The sequence below is a fragment of the Mirounga angustirostris genome, unplaced genomic scaffold (assembly GCF_029215605.1).
Source record: "Mirounga angustirostris isolate CCGP_5_RB_7025 unplaced genomic scaffold, mMirAng1.0.hap1 SCAF_8, whole genome shotgun sequence".
NCBI lineage: Eukaryota > Metazoa > Chordata > Mammalia > Carnivora > Phocidae > Mirounga > Mirounga angustirostris.
In genome coordinates, this window is record NW_026991716.1 from 49,789,812 (window position 1) to 49,805,324 (window position 15,513).

Here is a 15,513-nt window from a genome sequence, read left to right on the forward strand (position 1 = left end):
ATAAAGGGGGTCCCAAAAATAAAAAGAGAAGTATTCAAAGTATTTATAGTATAACATATAATATTTATATTACAACATAAATTATAAATTTTATAAATTTATTAAATTATACATTTCATCCAATTCTATAAAATATTTCTTATCTAAAGCTAGAATTGGCCTACCCTGTGACACTGCAAATAAGTTGAATATATATTATATATATATTTACTATAGCTTATAGTATTGTGTATTATAGTACTTCTGCTCTTTATTTACCCTTCAAATCATTATTTAATGTAAAAAATTCCAGCTGGATTCTGTTCCAGTCATTTTGATATAGGCCAGGCATTCCTGTGTTTGATAACAAGAAAAAGGAATTTTCTGGCTTATATAATGATCTGAGGCTCCCTGAGTCTGTTTGTAAACTATGTCTTTCAGGAATGCAAGTCATTTAGAAGTATACATCTTTCTGAGCTATAGAATGTGACAAGTGCTATGTCCAACCAGGGATGGGCTAAGCTAACACCAAACCATCGGTTTTACTTTTTTTTTTTTTTAATTCTCTATGTTTAGCTGGGGGGAAAGAATCCTCAGGAAGACCATGTTAGCAAATGTTCAAGAAATTAAGCTGTCATGTGAAAAAAGATCAACTTATTTGCAGTGTCACAGGGTAGGCCAATTCTAGCTTTAGATAAGAAATATTTTATAGAATTGGATGAAAACAGCTTAGCTTGCTTCATGGAGATGGAAATATTCAAGCCAAATGTGGATGTTCAGTTGTTTGTGAGACCAGAAGCAGCTATCAGTTAACTCAGTGATTTTCATTCTGTCTGCACATCAGCATCACCTGAAGGTTTTTTAAATCTACATTGACACCAGCCCCCTTCCTCAGACCAATTCATTAAAACCTCTGGTAGTTAAGCCTATGGGCATTGACATTTTCATTAAGCAGCAGGGTTGTGAATAACTACATCAGCTAAGGTAATTGCAGGTTGTCCCACAGCATCCATCCCATCTGTAACATTACTTAAGAGAATGCCATGAAGAGTCAGTTAGCACGGGCAAACATGGGATGGTATGCAGAGTGGATTGAGGGTAATCCAGTTTAGGGGCAAGTGAGACAAGGAAGGGGCTGCTGTGAGTCCAGCTGATAGATCATGAAGACTTCTGCAGTAAATATGCATTGCTTTATAATTAGAAAAGTAAGTTTGTCTAATTAGCAATAATATTAAAGAAAATAAATGAAAATTTGAAAGTGTTTTCTAGCTTCATCTTCAGTCCCTCATGTACTCCCACCACTTCCCCCCAACACATGCCTATATACTTGTGTTCCGGCTGCAGTGGATTCTTGAAGGTTCTGAGAACATTATAAATAGATTTTTAGTCATTGAGACCAGTCTCCTAGAGTGATGTCTTCCCTTCCCTGCCTGGTGAAATCACTTATCTCCAAGACCTTGCTTGACTATCACCCTTTTGAAATTTTCCCTGAATTCCTCAGAATTAATTGTTTTCTCTACTCTTTTCCTATAATATTCTGAACATAGTACGAGAGTTGTATTTATCATGTTGCATTTTAGTTATTTTTATTCATGGTTGTCTTCCTAGATTTTGTTTGCTCTTCTGGGCAACAAAGAGGAGAGAGAAATTTTTTAAAAATTCAGGTTTTCTTCAGGGAAATAGAAAATCACTGATGGAATCACTTAAGTTAATTGAGGATATTTTAGTTTGAAGCAGTCTCTGGGCACACATTTGTATATACCCTGTAAGTGCTTGGAAACCCATTTCTGAAGAGCTTTTGAGAGAGGCCAGGGACAGAAATCTAGATTCAGGATTTATGCACAGAGAAGAAACAGTTAAAGGTCAACTTATTTATTTATTCAACAATTTTATTCATTGCCTTCTGTATGTAAAAGTACAGTGCTAGCAGTTAAGGGTACATTGGAAAACATATGGCTGGATGGCACTATCCTTTTGGAGCTTACATTTCAGTGCAAGGGGAGGGAGGGTAGAAATGAATTTCTGAGGCTGAGTATGTATGCAGAAAATAGCAGATGGCTAATATATGGACACTAGGAAATGCTCCCTTTAATATGCAGGAGAAGGAAAATGAACTATTAAAAATGGACCATTCAGTCTACTACTCATTCCTTCAACATTGTAACATATTTCTCTGGATTAACATAGCCAACTGAGAACTTTATGCCAAGTAGAGTAGTTACATAAAATATAGCAAATCCAGTTAAATTAAACCAGATAAATGAAAAATAATTTTTTTTAGTATAAGTGTGTCATATGCAATATTTGGGACATGACCTAAAATTTATTTGTTGTTTGTCTGAAATTTATATTTAAGTGGGGATCCTATATTATTATTTGCTAATTTTGTGAACCCTAATTCCAAGATTACATCATTTGACTCTCTGTAAAGTATGTTTACTATATTTTTCTTCAGAATATTGTCCTATATGGAGATAATTTATGAGGGGGAAATAACAGGAAAGTCAAGCTGAGTAATATTGTTTAATGGAAGGTCTTTAATTTGAAGTTTAGATATTTGATTGGTATTATAAACTCATAAAAATTATACCAGTATCTGAATACTCACTCAATAAACATTTATTATTGATTTTATTACAAAGGTTTAAAGTCAATAAGAACATCAAATGTATTACATGATTTTATGTAAAAATGGCACTCTATAAAAGCACCTGGGTGGCTTAGTCAGTTAAGCATCCAACTCTTGATTTTGGCTCAGGTCATGATCTCAGGTCCTGAGATCAAGCCCCATGTCAGGCTCTGTGCTCAGCAGAGAGTCTGCTTCTTTCCCTCTCCCTTAGCCCCTCCCCCGCTCACACACACACTGTCTCTCTCTAAAATAAATAAATCTTTTTTTTAAAAAAGCACTCAATAGTATAACTTTATTGTTGATCATGTACAATTACACTGGTTTATGTTTTGTAAAGTAGAAATAGCTGTTTAGACCAAGTTATTCATTCCTTTGTCCCAACAAGATTGGTACAAATCATTAACTTTTTCATTGACTTTTATTTTACTCTCTATATTAGCCAAATATTAATAAATTAAACATATTGGCTCATTTATAGCAGACATTTGCTGAATAAAAGTTTTTATTCATCAGGCAGATTTTGCCACAGTTATCAATACACAATTTTACTTAATTTTATTACTAAAGAATCTTACCATCTGGGAGAAAAATATTTGCAACCTTTCAACTGTAAAAATAAATCTCTCCTATATACAAACAATGGACAAATAGAATTTGAAACTAAAAACACAGTACCATATACATTAGCAATACATAATGAAATATTAGCTATAAATCCAACAGCATGCATACAAGATCTATATGAGGAAAGCTATAAAAATCTGATGAATAAAATCAAAGAATTAAATAAATGAAGAGATATTCCATGATCATGGATAGGTCAAATATGGTCAAGATTCAATTCTTTCCAAATTGATCCATAGATTCAATGCAATCCCAATTAAAATCCCAGCAAATTATTTTACCTATATAAACACTTGGTTCTAAAATTTAATCAGAGAGGCAAAAGACCCAGAGTAGGGAGAAGAATAAAGTTAGAGGATTGATGCAACCTGATTTCAAGACTTACTATAAAACTATAGTAATCAACCCAGTGTAGTACTGGCAAAAGAATAGACAAATAGATAAATGGAGCAAAATAGAGATCCTAAAATAGACCCCCATAAATATAGTCCACTGATGTTTGGCAAAAGAGCAAAAGCGATACAATGGATCAAAGATAGTCTCTTCAACAAACAGTGGTGGAACCAGCAGATATCCACATGCGAACAAACTGAATCTAGACAGAGATACTACACTCATCACAAAAATTAACTAAAAATAATCATAACCTAAATGTAAAACATAAAGCTATAAAGCGCCTAGGAAATAGGAGAAAATCTAGATGACTTTGGGTATGGTGATGCCTTTTTAGGCACAACATCAAAAGCATAATCCATATTCATAAAACTTGGACTTCATTAAAATTAAAATTAAAAACTTCTGCTTAGGAAAAAAAATCAAGAAAATTAGAAGACAAGTCGTAGACTGGAACAAATATTTCAAAAAACACATCTAATAAAGGGCTGTTATCTAAAATACAGAGAATTCCTACAGCTCAACAATAAGAAAACAAATAACTCACTTAAAAATGACATAAAACATTAGTAGACACCTTACCAAAGAAGATACATATATGATAAATAAGCCTTTGATGTTCCACATCATGTCATTAGGGAAATTCAAGTTAAAACAATGAGACATTGGGGCACCTGAGTGGCTCAGTCAGTTAAGTGTCTGCCTTTGGCTCAGGTCATGATCCCAGGGTCCTGGGATCGAGCCCCGTGTCAGACTCCCTGCTCCGCAAGGGAGCCAGCTTCTCCCTCTCCCTCTGCTTGTGTTCTCTCTCTCTCTCTCAAATAAATAAATAAAATCTTTAAAAAAAAAATGAGATACCACCACATACCTATTTGACCAAAATCTAGAAGACAGACAACAGCAAAATGCTAGTGAGAATGTGGAGCAACAGGAACTCTCATATGTTGCTGAGGGAAATACAAAATGGTATAGCCACTTTGAAAAACAATTCATCAGTTTCTTATAAAACCAAATATACCTAAACCATATGATCCAGCAATTGTTCCTTGGGATTTACACAGAGGAGTTGAAAACTTATTGTTTACATAAGTACCTACACATTGATGTTTTCAGCAGCTTTATTCATAATTCCCCAAATTTGGAAGCAACCAAGCTCTCCTTCAGAAGATAAATGGATAAATAAACTGTGGTACATCTAGACAATGGAGTATTATTCAGCAATAAAAAGAAATGAGCTCTCAAGTCATGAAAAGAAGTGGAGGAAACTTAAATGCATATTACTAAGTGAAAGAAGCCAATCTGAGAAGGTTATGTAGTATATTATACCAAAATATGACATTCTGGAAAAAGCAAAATATGGATACAATGAAAAGGTTAGTGGCTGGCAGGGCAGGGGGAGCAGAGGGAGACAGAAGAGATGAATTGGCAGAACAGAGAGAATTTTTATGAATGAAAATGTATGATATTCTAATTATGGATATATATCATTATATATTTGTACAAAACCATTTAATGTTCAACACCAAGAGTGAGTCGTCCTTAGACAAACTATGGACTTGAATAATTATGATGTGTCAATGTAGGTTCATCTTTGGTAAAGAATATAACACTCTGGTGAGTAATATTGATAATTGGGGAGTCTATGCATGTGTAAGAGCGGAGAGTATATGGGGAATCTCTGTACATTCTCCTCAGTTTTATTGTAAACCTAAACTTCTCCATAAATAATAAAGTCTTTAAAACAAAGTATGAATCTCCTGGGGCACCTGGGTGGCTCAGTCTGATAAGTGTCTGACTGTTGATTTTGGCTCAGGTGATAATCTCAGGGTGGTGAGATCAAGCCCTGTATCGGACTCTGCGCTCAGCAGGGAGTCTGCTTGAGATTCTTTCTCTCCCTCTCCTTCTGCCCCTCAGCCTGCTTGCACACACTCTCTCTCTAAAATAAATAAATAAAATCTTTTAAGAAAAAGAATGAATCCCTATTTGTTTTATTTATTATTGAAGTACAGTTGACATACAATGTTATATTAGTTTAAGATGTACAACATAGTGATTCAACAATTCTATACATTACTCAGTGTTCACATGGTAAGTGTAATCTCCATCTGTCACCATACAACATTATTACAATATTACTGACAATATTCCCTATCCTGTACTTTTAATCTCCATGATTTATTTATTTTATAACTGGGAGTTTATACCTCTTAATCCTTTTTATCTATTTCACCCATACCCCTACCCACCTGCCCTCTGACAACCACAGTTTGTTTTCTGCATTTGAGTCCGTTTGGGGTTTTTTGTTGGTTTTGTTACATTTTTTAGATTCTACATATAAATGAAATCATATTGTGTTTGTCTTTCTCTGTCTGACTTATTTCACCTGGTATAATATCTTCCATGTCCATCCATGTTGTCACAAATTGCAAGATCTCATTCTTTTTTATAGCAGAGCAATATTTCATTGTGTGTGTACGTGTGTGTGTGTGTCTGTGTGTGTGTGTAAACATCACATCCTCTTTATCCATTTATTACTGATGGGGCACTTGGGTTGGTTCTATATCTTGGCTATTGTGAATAAGGCTGCAATAAACGTAGGGGTGGTGTATCCTTTCCAAATAGTGTTTCCATTTTCTTTGGGTAAACACCCAATAGTGGAATTACTGGATCATATGGTATTTCTATTTTTAATTTTTTGGAAAAAAAGTACCTCATTTCTTTCCTATCCAATTAGGGTAAGGACTTGTAGGGGAGCAAAACTTGCCACCCCAAAATGTGTCTCTTTGGCACATGGATTATTTTAGGCTTATTATTTTTTAAGAAATAGAGGCTCAGGAAAAACCTTTGACCTTCCCCCAACTGCCTAAAAGAATTTAGATAGAGGACCTGCTCCAGGAAGGAAGCTATCACCATAGATAACAACTAATACAGTTGACCCTTGAGCAATGTAGAGGTTAGGGGTGCTGTCCCCCATCCCTTGCAGTGGAAAATCAGCATTTTGACTCTTCATCTTTGGTAAAGAATATAACATTCTTAACTAAGAATGTTAACTAAGACTACTGTTGATTTAAAGCTTTACCGATACCATAAACAGTCAATTAAGACATATTTTGTAAATTAAATGTATTATATACTGTATTTTTACAATAAAGCTACAGAAAAGAAAATGTTATCAGGAAAATCATAAGGAAGAGAGAATACATTTATAGTACTGCACTGTAAAAAATCCACATATAAGCGGACCCATGCTATTCAAACCCATGTTATTCAAGGGTTAATTGTAATATGAACTAAGTGTGGTAGACAGAGAGGAACTCTTGGAAAGTCTTAAAATTCCGCTTTATGTCCCACTGTTTCTGTAGGGCCTGGCAGCAAACATTTGTTTACCAAATATTTACTCTTTTTCATCTTCCTATGAATTGCCCTTTGAAGTCCCAGACCCCTACCCCCTTGTCTCTTATTTCAGGATGATACATACACTTCATTCTCCCAACTGTCTTTGAAATCTCTCATGTTTATATTAATTCCCCATATGTAGGTAATTAAATTTGATTTTCTTCTGTTAATCTGTTTCATGTCAATTTAATTCTTAGACCACACAAAAGAACTTTGAGAGGTAGAGAAATATTTCTTTCTCCAACAGGTCACACCCATAATTTAGGGTAACTGACAGGCTTTTATAATTCAAGTAAAATTTAGAAAGATAGGCTAACTACTTTAGAATAAAGTAATTGGGTGAGAAACTTTTACTCTCACTGAGATAAAAGACCTGATTATCTTGATGCTTCACCCTGAGAGTTACTTTTAATTGTATCTGGCATTCATCAGATATATTTAAAGATCTTTCCACCTCATTGGGGTAAAATTTAAAAAAAAAACAGCAGTTGATATACCAAGTGAAAGGTCTGAATTGGGCTATGAGGATAACACGTGTGTGGAGGCAAGCAAGGTCATTTATGTGAGAAGAAAGAAAGTGTCATTACAAAGTCTTCTCAAAAATCTGGAGAGGGACAGTCAAAGGAACTTCTACTCAAAGTGTCATAACAAAGGCTACTAGTGGAATGAGCTGGATGGGTCATAACAGTCTCTCCTGATTTCTGCTCAATGAGGACTCTATATATCACAATAAAAGTTTTGAACTTGAGATAAAGGATGGTTCAACATAGCTTTCTGGACTCCATCTGAATGCTTGGTCACTTCAGGATTTCTGTTGGTTTTTTGTTTTGTTTTATTTTGTTTTTTTAACCAATGGACTACATGATTTGGCCATATACGTTAAGAAAATACTAAAAGAATAGTATTTCTTATCAGGAGATACTGATTAGCTAGCTTGTTCATTTAAGATCATATAACAAATCAGTAATGGTAAATTGAGTAGTATTGATACCACTTAGATATTAATACTTTTTTAATAATAATTTTAAATTATTGATATTTCCTAATTAAGGATCTGCTATTTATTTCTCATTGAATGCATCATATTAAATCCAGTTAAATTTAAATTAAGCATTTATAGTTTCAGGCTAGAAAAGCAATGTAATATGATGTAATATGAATGAGAAGTCCTAGATTCTAGCCTTAATGCCAAGATTTTATTCTAATTAGCTGTGTGATCTTTGGCAAGGTATTACACATTTCTTGAGATTCTTGTTTCCTCATGCATAAAAGATAATATATCTTTGCTCATTTTTCAGATATATTACCAATATGATACAAGATCATTTATGCAAAAAATGTGAACTATAGAACATTCTACAAATGTAAGTTATTATTTTATTATAACAAGCAATGTAAACTATATATAAAAATATAGAATATTTTTCACACACATTTAAAAATAACTAGTTATTCCAAGAAAGGTTTTCTAATTCAATATAAAAAATTAACTAGGCGTTAAAGTGTCAAGGATGGCTTTATTTGTTGGGTTAACTAGTTCACTTAGGGAACATAAATGCTTTGTATGCTGATTAGATAGCCATCTGAAAATGAGGGTCTAATATCACTTATGTTGGAACTCAGGATTTTGTTGTCTTTCTGGACACACAAGATTAGAAATACTTTGGGAAAAACAAGTTTTATTTCCATCTATTCCCCTATGCAACTTTTATACTATCCCAGAATTATATTGTTCTTAAGCAAGTCCCTAAGTTTTCCTACATGCACTTCATTCTCTGATATCTTTTTATTTCTGCTCGTCAAAAGCTATAAATTTAATCAAAATGTTATTTATTATATTCAAAGACAAGTTGGGTGTCAATTACAGAGAGTTTCAATTATAACCCACTATGATTTCTCCAATTCTTACTTGATAATGGAACCTCTAGTTTTTAGTTGGGTCTTGGTTATCTGATATACAGGATACTTTTCTTACATTTTCTCACAGTAGATGTGGCCATGTAACTAAGTTGTATCCTTTGGATATAAGTAAGAGTGGTATGTGCCACTTATGAGAAATGTTCTTCGCCTCTGCTTAGTTTTACTACATCATCCTAAAACTTGAGAAAAGATGGTCCTGGGATTTGACATCATGTGGCACCATACCAGCCCAGAATTTCTTTTTTGCATGTAAGAAAGAAAATTCTGCCTTGTTTAATCTACTCTTAGTTTTGGTTTTCTTTGATTTGCCGCCAAACCTAAAACTAACAAATGCAGCTTTCAGCTTGGGAGAACTGGTTAAAAAAAATCCTTCAGACATTAAAATGATGTAACAGAATGGAAAATTAATCAAAATATATCCAGTGATGCAATCAGTTTACACAATAGCATTTATAGTATGATCTGAAAGTGTAGAGAGCACCATATTAACTATTAACAAAATTATCCTGCATAAGAAACCAGCCCCAAAACTCAGTGGCTTACAAAAATAATGAATTCCTTCCAGTTGCATGTCTATTTATTGTCTAGGAATCGGTTTAATCTAGGAAAGGCTCTGGTAGACTTAGCTCCAACTTGTTGGTTGGGTCCAGTGGGTCATCTTTATGAGTTCTTATTCTCTGGGTCCAGCAGTCTAGCTTTTTTTTTTTTTTTCCCATGGCAATGGACGAAGTATAAGACAGCAGTCACATTTCAAGCTACTGCTTGTGTCAGATGTGCTAATATCCCATCAGCCAAAGGAAGTGACATGGCTAAGTCCACAGTCAAGACACAGCAAAGTATACACAACCTTTAGTGGGAGGAAATGCAAATCACATAGCAAGGTCAAGTATAGATAGAGAGGATTAAAAAATATGACCAATAATTCATTCCTCTACAATTACAGAATTAATTTTGACTGACAGGCTTATAGGCATTTTTATTTTCATATATTTGAAACTTTTTTTCTAATTTAGATTAAATAAACAGTTGTGATAAAGAATAAATTCATAAAATGTAATTTTAAAACATTTTACCCATTCTTTAAGGCTCATTACAATGCTACTTACTCTTTGAAGTCTTCTTCGAGAACTGAATAGGCTAGTACTTTCCTTCTCTGAACTATGAAGTATTTATATTTATACCTTTCATATGAAATTTCTCATGTCTTTTTTTTTCTTCTAATTAGCATTGCTTGTACTCCTTTCCCATTAGACATCAGAGCAGAGATTATGTCTTGCTCAGAAATGCATCTACTTAGGCAAGTTTCGCACACAGAAGATGCTCAGGAAATATTTATCAAATGAGTTGGTGAAGCACAGTCAAATAAAAAAATAATAGGACACCTTGTATAGGAAAATATTACAAAATCTTCATAATACAGATACTGACAGATCATACCCAAAATATTTGAAACCTCTACAAAAATGGTATTCATTAGGACAGTATCCCATTAGAGATGGTATTTACCTGGTCTGGTTTGCACATTCCAAGGACTTGAATCCTAACTCTTGTAGACAGATAGGGTACATCCATTTTTAATGGCCAGTTATTTAACTTAGAACCTTATAAACATCACAAAAAGATTCAGTGAAAACAACTGAGCAGAATATAAGTAATCCTCAGACACCACCCTAGGAACTCCCATAAATAACTTGTAGAGACTTAAAAGGTGGAATTGAAACCCAGCTTTCATGAAGGTGGAGGCTACCATATTTTGAAAGTAATATTTATGTGGCTTTATTCATTTCTTCTCATTAGTAAGGAGAAGCTTATATACATAAAGTAAATTCTACTGAATATAGAATAGGTTATTTTATCAGTCTGTAGTGTTTCCTTATAATAGGCCTTCAGAAAAGTCTCACCTGAAGTGATAGTCATACCTGGTTTAATTCCCTTTCCCGGATGTCTCGTATAATTCTTGCTTTTTGCCACTTGGTCTCTTCAAGGTATGTCAGTTCTTTTCAGACCTGTACATCTGTATTTTTAAATGGATTTATTCAAAGTATCAGTACTCGTTAGCAGGTTTCTTCAGAAGTCTTTCCATCTCTCCAAAGTGATCTGACATATACTGGTGTGGCTGCAGGTGCTGCAGTTCTCTGTATCTCTGAGAAGAGAGCTCTTTTTTTTTTTTTTAAGATTTTATTTATTTATTTGACAGAGAGAGACATAGTGAGAGCAGGAACACAAGCAGGGGGAGTGGGAGAGGGAGAAGCAGGCTTCCTGCGGAGCAGGGAGCCCGATGTGGGACTCTATCCCAGGACCCTGGAATCATGACCTGAGCCGAAGGCAGATGCTTAACGACTGAGCCCCCAGGCGCCCGAGAAGAGAGCTCTTGAGTTGTAGTCTACAAAGTAGGGGAAGGTGTTGCAGTATAAAAAAAAAAGTTTAGTCCCTTTGCTGAGAAATTCATTTCATGATAGAAGTGATACCTGAAAATAAGTGTGCCATTATACAAGACCAGGAAGCCACACACATTTTTATAGGACTATTAGAGTATAGTGATTTATGAAGAATTTTACAGCAAGTTCATGTAATAAACCATCGAATAAATAGCTTGGTTTTACTTTTCATTGCTATGGGCCCCTTAAGAAGAATAATAGTTATTCTGGGTTACCTTCTAAAGAGGGCAGCTGGTTTTATTTGTATAGATTCTCCTTCACATGAAAATGTCAAGGGAAAAAGAGAATAAATAGTCTTTTTGTGTTCCACGACTGGAAATTGAAATCCTGATGGTAACTCTTTTTGACCTTTGGAACAAATATCCAGAAGGAGAAAGTTATGGCAGCTTTGTATTTAGAGATGAGGTGTGTATATGAGGACGGGCCTAAGAAGAAGGGACACCCACCCAGGGACAGGAAAGAGTGCCAGGAGTAAAAGTTCTGTGAGGGATACAGTGACCAGAGACAGTTTATTTTCAGTCTCTTTCTTAGGAATCAAGGTCTCAACAACAACAACAAAAAGCACAGCTTTGGGGGTATCTGTGAGCACTGGGTGGGGTGGAGGGAGGTAAAGAAGCAGCATAAGCTGAGAGCGCAAGCAAGGGGCCCCCATGGTAAAGTTTAGACCTGGGGGATAAGTCACAGGTGGAGCTGTCCAACTGAATGGGTTCCACTGGTTTGGGCAGGAAGCTGGGAAAGAACCCACACTAGATGCAACTTCAGCAATGAACAGACACAACAGACTCACCAAGATATTCTGCATCCGCTAAGAACTGAGGTTGCTATGGAAACCATGAACTCTTTTCTGAACCAAATAAGCACTTGAAACTGCATGGCTGTATCAACTCAGGGATGAGAAGGAGCTCCTGAAAAAATATTGATAGAGGTAGTGCCTGCTGCATTAGACTTGAATTTGGGCAAACAAAAAACATGTGACACCACTTTTATTGTTATTGTTGTTATTATTATTATTTGTGGTAAGCGCACTTAACATGAGATCTACCCTCTTAACAAATTTCCAAGTGTACAATACAGTATTATTAACTATAGATACAATTTTGTACAGTAGATCTCTAGAACTTTTTTTGCTCTTTTAGTGTTATTAGGTAATTTATGATTGAAATTATGATTGAAAATGAAATGACATTTTTTTATCCATCAGATTGGCAAGAATAATAAAGACTTATAAAAATATTTAATATTGATAATGATGAGAAGAAATTGGTATTATTATACACCCTTGGTGAAAGTGGTATTTTTTGAAACATAATTTTATGTTCTGGGTTGCTAAGGTGGAACTATCACAGAAATTCCAATTAGGGCCCCCCTCATTTTTCACAGCCTCCCTTGGACCTCTCCCATCAATATTTTTAAATCTTATTCACCTAGATGGTTCCTTGACAGAGACTCAGTGTGTTAGAGAGCATGGTTTCAGAAACAGTATATCACTGGCTCATTTTCCTCCATGCCCGTAACTCTCATGTGTCTGTAAGAAATGTGGTAAGAGCTGACAGGGATATCAGCTCTGTCATATTTAATGCAGTGCTCTTATAATGTCATTTTTTAATTTTCTTTACATTTTTCCATTTACCTAAAATTATATTCATAGAAGTGAAACTGGATCGACACTAATTTTACCTTTCCTGAATTGGTCACTTTTTCTATTAATTTGTCTTTATATGTTAAGCGAGAGTCCACATTACCCAAGATTTAAAAACTTCTGCACAGCAAAGGAAACAACAACTTGAAAAGACAACTTAAGGAATGGGAGAAAACATTTGCAAACCATAAATAGGATATATATGGTATATTGCCTGGTATATTAACCATACAAGGGGTTAATATCCAAAGAAAATTTCTTCAACTCAATAGCGCACGCACACACACATACACACACAAATGGACAAAGGACTTAAATAGACATTTCTCCAAAAAAAATATACAAATGGCCAGCACGTATATGAAAACATACTAAACATCACTAATCATCAGGGAAATGCGAGTCAAAATTATAAAGATATCAACTCACATTTCTTAGGATATTTATTATCAAAAAAGCAAAAGATAACAGTGTTGATGCAGATGTGGAGAAATTGGAACTCTTGCATACTATTTTTTTTCTTTGTATACTATTTTTGCAAATGTAAAATGGTACAGTCACTATGGAAAACAATGTAGAGGTCCCTCAAAAAAATTAAAAACATGATCCAGTAATCCCATTTCTGTGCATTGGTGCAGAAGTTTTTAGTTTGATGTAATCTCAATTGTCTATTTTTATTTCCTGTGTTTTGATGTTAGATCCAATAAATCATTGCCAAGACCAGTGTCATGAAGGTTTTCTCATCTGTTTCTCCAGAAATTTTATAGTTTCAGGTACTATGTTTAAGTCTTTAATCCATTTTGAGTTGATTTTTGTGTGCCAGTTAAGATCAAGGCCCAGTTAATTCTTTTGCATGTGAATATTCAGTTTTCCTAACACCATTTTTTGAAGAGGCTATTCTTTCTCTATTGTTTATTCTTGTCACCTTTGTCAAAAATCAGTTGACTTTAAACCTTTCCATATTATGTTAAACAAAGGCTCGGATCTCTGAAACATTTTCCATGAGTTTTAGGGCTTATGATATACTTGGTTTTATTGATAATGCCTAGTGGTATAAAATAGAGATTAAAATACTGGTAAGCAGATAGAAGTACAGCATCTATAGCCCTAAGAATCTACCACCACCAGTGAGTAATTTATGACATTTTTTGATGTAGTAAATCCCTCTGCCTTTTTCCCCCTCAGATAATTGAGATAAGACTCACTAACATTTATAGACTGTGCTTTGGGATATTCAGATGAAAGATGTTATGAGATGTATAAAATATTTTACAGATATAATCTAATTAACCATCCCTTCACTTCTTGGGTTAAGTGTCTCTAATTATTTCTTTGTAAATTTGTAATCTAGAAATGATGAGGTCAATTGATGTGCTGAAAGTAATATTGTAAATTTGGCACAGTGTTAGAAATTCAGCCTAATAATTATAAAACTTACTGGTATAAATCTGAATAGAATCAAAAAAATTCCTTAATTGTTTTAATTAGATTTTTCTGACTGGTTTGGGTTGAAAAGAATGCCACTCTAATGTATTAAATGAGTATTGTAAGACATTTTTTCTTTTAAAGTTCTTGTATTTGATATTCACTGCTTTTGTAGTTGTGCCACATCTGAAAATTCTACAGACAGAATGAGATAGTAATCCAGGAATAGAGTTAAAGTGAAAATGCTTGTGGGGCGCCTAGATGTCTCAGTTGGAAGATTATGAAACTCTTGATCTCAAGGTCATGAGTTCAAGCCACATGTTGGATGTAGATATTACTTAAATGAATAAAAAATAAAATGAAAATGCTCTAGGTGCTAATATGAGCAGTGAGTTTAACATCTAACTTTGAATCCTTTGGTGAAAGACATCATGAATTTTATAAATCCTGAATTAAAACATTTGTTCTTCATCCTTTTTATCAGTTGAACTTCTTAAACTATTCTGTACATGTTTTAGTATGTCTCTCTGTTATGATATATTAGTTTTCTATTGCTGCTGTAACAAATTACCACAAATTTAGTGGCTTAAAACAACACAGATTTATGATCTTATAGCTCTGAAGCTCAGGAGTCCAAAATGGGTTTCACTGGACTAAAAGCAAAGTGTCGCCAGGGCTGTGCTCCCTCTGGAGTCTCTAGGGGAGAATCTGTTTTCTTGCCTTTTCAGCTTCTAGAGGCTGCCCACATTTCTTGGCTTATTGTCCACTTCCATCTTCAAATACATCAATGGCTGGTCTAGTCATTTCCATATTGCTATCTTTCTGGTTATCCCTCTTTTGTTTCCCTCTCATACCTATAGTAACCCTTGCCATTACATAGCGACCCCCACCCAGATAATCTGGGTAATCTCCCCATCTCAAGGCCAAGTGATTAGCAACTTTAATTCTATCTAATACCTTAATACTTCTTTGCCATGTAAGGTAACATATTCCCAAATTTTAGGGACTAGAACATAGACATCTTTGAAGGGCCATTATTCTGCCCACCACAGATGCAAAGAAATAAAGAC